Here is an 8,081-nt window from a genome sequence, read left to right as displayed (position 1 = left end):
TGTGGTAGGTGAATGAAGTGCTAGAAATGTTGAATTAAATGTATGCCAGGGCTGAACTATTAATCTGGCGGGGCAGGGCAATTTCCCAGTGGGCCAACTGTCCTTGAGGACCGATGCTGTTGCATTATGTTTATTTGTTTTTTTTCCCTTGCAGACTGGCCTTCAGTTTATCTGGGTCAGCCTGGTGGATTGAGCGACTGATAATATCATAGAAAAGCAGGGGGCTGTTAGCCAGGCGCGCCCTCCCAGTGACGCAACACCTTCAGCTTTTCAACTACTAAGTACTTTCTGAGTTCCCGCAAATATGGGAACTCCTTTCACTTTGTCGGGAAGCAAACAACCATAAGCAAACTAAGGGAGGCGGGTCAACCGTGCTGTTTGGGAAATGTTAATTGCTATGCTCTTTGTCAGGCCAAGTCTCGAAGAGATTTGGACGTCGATGATAATCAGGCTAGGGCAGGTTTTCCCAAACTGGGGTGCGTGCACCCCTGGTGGTGTGTGGCCTGCCATAAGGGGGTGCGCGAACTGAATAGAGCAATGGTGGATATGTGAGTTTTTATCTAGCATTAATGAACATTAAGTAGTTTTTAATATGGTGCATTATATGCTGGAAGGCTCCATCTGAAGTGTAGTTTAATTCCAAGACTATTGGAAAAGAGGATTCCCCAAAAACGACTGTGCTTAATATGCAGTGAATGAGTAGTGAATACATACTTGCGCGGCCATCAGCACACCTAAATATTCGCTCAGGGGGTGCGCGAACCACATTGAAATGTACAAGGGGGTGCACAGGGAAAAAAGTTTGGGAACCCCTGGGCTAGGGGGTTGTGTGAGGGGCTGGCATATAATTTCAAAAAAATGCCCGGGCCGTTTTTCGTCCCACACCAGCCCTGCTTAGAGCGCGGGCTCTTACAGTCACTCACACCCGTAGTATCCTCTTTGCCTGCAGACGTGATGTGATGTGATGTGATGTGATGTTGTCTGATGTGTTTTTGTCTTCAAATGCCCCCCCATCTCCCCTTCTCAGAACACACACACACACACACACACACACACACACACACACACACACACACACACACACACACACACACACACACACACACACACACACACACACACACACACACACACGTTTCACGTACAGTAATTCAGCTCAGCTGTTATCTCGCTCTCATACTCTCTCATATTCTCTTTTACTTTTCCTTCTCTATCTCTCTATCTCTCTTTCCCATACTGTTCATCACTTTCTCTCTTTCCCATACTGCTCATCACTTTCTCTAGTTATCAGTCTCTGTCCTCCTCTCTCTTACCCTATCATTTGCCTCTGTCTCTCTGCCCCTCCTTTTGACCTGCTGATCTCCCTCCCTCCCTCTCTCTCTCTCTCTCTCTCTCCCTCTCTCTCTCTCCCTCCTCTCTCTCTCTCTCCCTCTCCTGTCTCTCCCTCTCTCTCTCCTCCTCTCTCTCCCTCCTCTCTCTCTCCTCTCTCTCTCTCTCTCTCTCTCTCTCTCTCTCTCTCTCTCTCTCTCTTTCTCTCTCTCTCTCTCCCTTCATCCCCACCCATATCCGAGTAGCAAATGGGTTGTAATGACCTCTTACGAAGTCATTACGTAAAACTCGTAGGCCATCGTCACGGATAAGCAGTGGTGACTTCAATGGCAAAGGATAGATGCAGTGATAATCTGCACACTCCTCTCATAAGCACCACACTGAAAACACTCAAAAAAAGGTTGGAGTCAGGTCCCAGGGCCAAGTTTCCACAAGTTTTTAGGATGAGAGGTTTAAAGGATCCAAACACAGGGTTATATGACGTTAACTGAAAAAAACAAAAAACAAAAAAACGAGGGTTAATCTTGAGGCACTGAGGCATTCAACTGTTCGGTGTGTACAATCGACAAACCATTCATACTTTTATTTTATTATTTCATTTAGAAGGTGCCACACACACACACACACACACATGTCACACACACATGTCACACACACATGTCACACACACACACACACACACACACACACACACACACACACACACACACACACACACACACACACACACACACACACACACACACACACACACACACACACACAAACAAACACACATTCACACGCACAAAAACAAACACACATTCACACACACACACACACACACACACACACACACACACACACACACACACACACACACACACACACACACACACACACACACACAAACAAACACACATTCACACACACACAAACAAACACACACACACACACACACACACACACACACACACACACACACACACACACACACACACACACACACACACACACACACACACACACACACACACACACACACACACACACACACACAGTGTCTATTGTTATTGCAGCTCCTGTGGTTAGTATTTACCGGCTAGCATTGAGTCAGAGACCGGAGCTTATTTACAAGAGTCTGAATGGCAACATGATGATGGGCACTGTGCTCTAAACACACATTATATTCGGACTGGACATGGTTGAATAGCCCGCTGACCAAACACATGTCCTCGGGAAGGGCACGTTTTACTGAAAGTTCTTCCATAACTTTAAAAAAGCTAACATAAAAAATAAAGTGTTATACTCTCCTCCCTCTTTCTTGCAAGAAAATGTGGAGAGGTTGAGCTGTGGTATCTCTCTCTCTCTCTCTCTCTCTCTCTCTCTCTCTCTCTCTCTCTCTCTCTCTCTCTCTCTCTCTCTCTCTCTCTCTCTCTCTCTCTCTCTCTCTTCTTCCATCTCTTCTTCTGTTCATCTACTCCACTTTTTCTCATCTACCCAGCTTTCTAATCTACCCGACTTGTCCCACTTTCTTTGTTACTAAAGTAATGTAAAATTGTAATGCCTTACATTTAGGCCTACATAGTATGGAAGCATGGGCCTTAGCAGCTGTTATACTTAGGGCCACCACCAGGGGGAGACATGCCCATTACTTAACAGGGGACACTTACTGTGCATTCCAATATGCAGACTTCCATCCTCCACTTGTGCTTGTGGCCTCACATGTTGCTAACGCCCCGCCTCCATGTAGAAAACAATTAAGTTTCCCGGCTGTCAGCCTAGTCACAATACATTTTTGGGGACTGTGCTTCTTTCACCATCTCAATTGCAAACCAGGAAATGACATTAGAGTAGAGTAGAGTAGAGTAGAGTAACTTTATTAATACCCAGGGGGAAATTCAGGAATTAGAATTGTGATTTTGCAAGATACTGTACTGAATTAATTTTCTGTCGTCAATGACGTCATCTTGAGGTCACACGCAGGCAAGTGAGTAAGGGAGGACAGAAGTCCGCATATTGGAATGCACCCTTCCAGGTGTGTCAGCTGACCTAATGCTATACAGGTGTGAGTTCCAATATGCAACCTTGCGTCCTCCACTTGTGCTTGTGGCCTCGTACCAGGAAGTAATATGTCATGATGACATCACTGACAACAGCATTATACTTCAATATCTTGCAAGGGCTCAATTGTGAAGTAATTTTCTCATTTGCAAACTGGATGGTGAATGTGGAATAGTCCCCCAAAAACTGTTTTGGCTACGCTGACAGCGGGGAAACTTTATTGTTTTCTCCCGGAGGAAGGGCCAGGGGGCGGGGCGAGGCCACAAGTGGAGGACACAAGGTCACATGCACCCAGGGACACAGTATAGGGCACAGAGAGATAATGCGAGCGGGCAAAGCGTGCGAGCAAAACATTTTTTTTTGCAGTTATTTATTTTAAAAAGCTTGAAAATCAATTAGATTATTGCAAGTAGTGCATGTGCGCTATTTTGTGCACATTCTGCAAATTACTCTGTAAGCTAAACTTGAGCTGAATTTCGAGGTAGCAAGGTTGTTTTTTTCTGTGAAACTCATAACGGGGCTCAGCTAATCAATACCCAGGCACGTGCCCCTGTAAAATAGGCCTGGCGACGCCCCTGGCCTACACCCGTCACCAATGACAGAGATTCCTGTATTCTCTGTCGTAACGATATGTTATATTGTATAATAGTCTTACATTCAAGATTCAAGGCTCATTTATTTGTTGCCTGCCCTCCTGTGTTTGCACAGTTGGCAAGGAAATTAATGTAGTGACTGCTCTCTTAAATATAATAAATAAGTAATAGGAAAAGATAGGAAAAGGTTGAAGCAAAGGTGAAAATGTTTAATATTATATCTTTATAGCATTACCTTGGTAACTAGGTATGAATAGATTCAACAGTTGATGTTACCCTGTAGTCTGTTGTGAATGCAACTCGAGTCACTGTGGTGCAACAGAACTCCTCGACCACAAAGTGGCACTGTTGTATACTTTCAGAAAAATCCCTGTCGTCACCAACCACAGCTTCACTGTCAGTGATTCAAGCAAGAAACACAAGCCAAACTGCAAGGCGCTTGTTACAAAGTGTTTCAGTGAGCGAGTCAAAGTATTTCAATTAAATGAGCCCCTGTCATACACGTATGTAGCCTATGTTAACTTGGCCTATGCCAAATCGTAAAGTTGTTTTTGTAAGGCCAAGCACCTCTAAGCTCACACATAGACCTATCTGAATGGCCGAGCATTTTCCACTTACAATATGTTTCTCGTTATTAAAACATATCTGGAAAAAAAAAATCTGAAAAAGGAAACCATCTTTTTCATTGAATCGCAATGATCTTCCTCTATGCATGATTTATGTAGGTCGAGGTTATGTGTGGGGGCCATCTTAAAACAGTTTGGGATGGACCGCTGTTGTGTGGGGAACATGAACGCAATATAATTACACAGTGCTATGGGAACCTCAGCGCTTACTTACTTTGCCCATGAAGTAAAACAGCACTAAGTGAAACCATGCCAGCACATCTGCAAGAGTAGCTCTTTTTGACGTCTTCTTGACCCACAAATGCTCCAAGCCACATACTTACGTACATCTCAGGCAGAATATCAGGTTTGTAAGGGGAAAACTGAACAAAAGCTAAGGGAAAACGTGAAGGGAAAACTATTTAACACAGAACATGAAAAGTTCTCAGAACAATCTAAAAGTTTTGAGAAGAACCCCAATGTTCCCTGAAGAGCCTTTAGGGGCTATTCCACAGTGGCAATGGAAGGGGTTCTCAAAGACTTGGCTTTATGAGGTACCTTCAAGAAAACAAGATAACCAATTTGTCACATAAACTCCTCTGAGAACATTTTGGTTCCCCAGAGAACTTTTTGTGGTTCTTCAACAGTGGAAAACTGAATGCTACATTACATTATTATATCACATTACATTACATTTAGCTGACACTTTCATTTATTCAAAGCAACTTACAACTATTTTCAGGGTACTGGTTATAGTCCCTGAAGCAATGTGGGCTTAGGTGCCTTGCTCAAGGGAAATTTAGCCATGGATGGAGATGTAAGGAGAGGTCAGGGGGGATTTGAACCGGCAACCCCTAGATTGAAAGACCAACTCTCTAACCACTAGGACATGGCTGTTCTTTGGAGGACCTTAACATTTTTGGTTGGGCCCAGGTTTGGAGGAAGACGTGAATAAGTGAGCCATACTTACGTCCAGAGGCGGACTTTCCATTAGGCAAACGTAGGCAATTGCCAAGGGCCCCGACCAAATCTGTCCCCCCTGGGGGCCCCAACTGTCACACCAGTTGCGGTAAACACACTCAAAAAGTAGGCTGGATCTTAATTTTTCACTGATGTAAATTAATCAGATATATATGAGACAAAACACTAACATAGCATCAACATTTTATGTCTATACAATGACTTTTGAGGGCCCCATGTTTACATTTTGCCAAGGGCCCCAAAATGGCTAGATCTGCCCCTGCTAACGTCTATGTGAGTAGGTAAACCATACTAACGTCTATGTGAGTAAGTAAGCCATACTAACATCTATGTGAGTAAGTAAGCCATACTAATGTCTATGTGAGTAAGCGAGCCATGCTAACGTCTATGTGAGTAAGTAAGCCTACTATGTGAGTAAGTAAGCCATGCTAACGTCTATGTGAGTAAGTAAGCCATACTAACATCTATGTGAGTAAGTAAGCCATATACTGTAATGTCTATGTGAGTAAGTAAGCCTACTAACGTCTGAGAGTTTCTGCTGTGCAGTCCTGACCAGCTACCAGGAGAGCATTTTTAATCATGGCCATAGCGTGGACAAATATAGTCTGCACAGATGTTCACGGCTTCTCTGCATTCTTCCTGCATTAGGTCCTACCCTGAGCACTGCCATTGCACATCTTGTATGAAAATCACGAGTCATAATAATTAGATATTAAAAATCCAAGGGAGGGAGTCAGACCAATGTTCCAAAATGTTCCGTGGTTAGGTTTTTGCAGAATATGCTATGTGCAAAGTCTGTGGCTTTGAAGGTTTCTTTTGAAGCCCAACACAACAAACTGTAGGCTACTATAGTGCAAGAACACAGACAACAGATGCTGTGTGCATAATGCATAAAGCACCCGCACCATATACAGTACTTGGAGACCTGAGTTTGAGTCCAACCTTGACTATTTCCCTGTCCTACCCCATCTATCTCTCGCAACATTTTTCTAGATTTATTTTTCTAGATTTTTTTCTTTATTTATTTATATTTCTATCTTGTCACTAAGGCACCTAACAGCCCAAAAAATATGTTAACAACAAAAAACCACTAAAGACCACTACATGACAAAGCACAACACAACACAACATGACACGACACACAGCAAAGCACAGCACAGCACAGCACAAACCAACACCATACACAGCAAAGCACAGCATGGAATGACACAACACAAAGCACACATCACAAAAAAAAACAGAACACGACGCAACCAGGAAAGATCTGCAAAGTATCGGTTTAATTCCAAACTCAGGCCCAGCCACTATGCCATGCAGGCCAGAGAGGGGAGGGAGGGAGGGAGAGCGCCCAGCCCTGCCCACCTCAAAGATGTGGTGCTGCCTGCCACAGCTAGTTTATAGCAGAGCTATGCTAAACGGAAGGCCTTTCATCATGCACATTTGCTGCCTTATACAACCAACAATTTCGGGAGCTGCTGGAGGAGGGACTTTTTGGAGAGGATTGTTTTCTACTCAACATTTGCTGCTACCGTATTTTCTGTCTCTGTGTCTGTGTCTGTTTCTGCCTCTCTCGCTCTCTCTCTCTCTCTCTTTATGTCTGTCTCTTTCTTTTTTCTTTCCGCCACTGTCTTTGTCCTAGCGTTTGTCTCGGTCTCTGAATTGCTCTCTGTCTCTGCATCTCTCTCTGCTTTTAAAACATGCATAGTACACGTGTACATTCCTCTTGTTGCGCTGTCATGCTGTCAACCGTTTTTCTTTTTCTTCTTCTTCTTCTTCTTCTTCTTCTCTCTCTCTCTCTCTCTCTCTCTCTCTCTCTCTCTCTCTCTCTCTCTCTCTCTCTCCTGTTCAATGTAGTTTGTTTCAAGACCTCTCTATACATCCAATTAATTATAAATTAAAACTTAAATGCTAAATAATGGTGTTACTTGTTCCATAGGTTATTTAGGAAAAATATCATAGAACTAGAAATGCACTCGGAGAGTGCAGACCTCTGCAAACTGTTGGATAGAACATTTGACTGTGTTACATTCTAATTTCCCCCCCAAGTCTTTCTACCTTGTCTCTGTAGAGTTACAAACTGGAATGTCAAAATCCGCCCCAACCCTGCAATGGTGAAGATTTTTTTTTTTAATTCCTGGATAGGGATGGTGATCCGGATCACCACCAAAATTGAATCACATTTTCCTTTTGTCATGTCCAACAACTCCACAACATTTCATCAAAATCTGTGCATAACTTTTTGAGTTATTCTGCTGACAGACAGACAAACAGACAGACAGACAGACAAACAGACCAACGCGACTGAAGACATTACCTCCTTGGGTGAGGTAACAAATCTATTAGTGATGCTTTGAATTGTCTCATGCGACAAACTGGAGCATTTGAAAAAAAGTGTAATGCTCATTTTCAGCATCTCAGTTGGAAACCAGCTAGCCACGACCTATAGAGACACTATTAGGGGACACCCTGTTCTTTATTTGGGTCTCACTATTACATCACACAGGCGTTCTAAACTGAGCTCAGAAGTTCA

This window comes from Engraulis encrasicolus, chromosome 11 (assembly GCF_034702125.1).
Source record: "Engraulis encrasicolus isolate BLACKSEA-1 chromosome 11, IST_EnEncr_1.0, whole genome shotgun sequence".
Taxonomy (NCBI): Eukaryota; Metazoa; Chordata; class Actinopteri; order Clupeiformes; family Engraulidae; genus Engraulis; species Engraulis encrasicolus.
The sequence above is the reverse complement of the archived record's forward strand: the minus strand, read 5'-3'. Positions refer to the sequence as shown.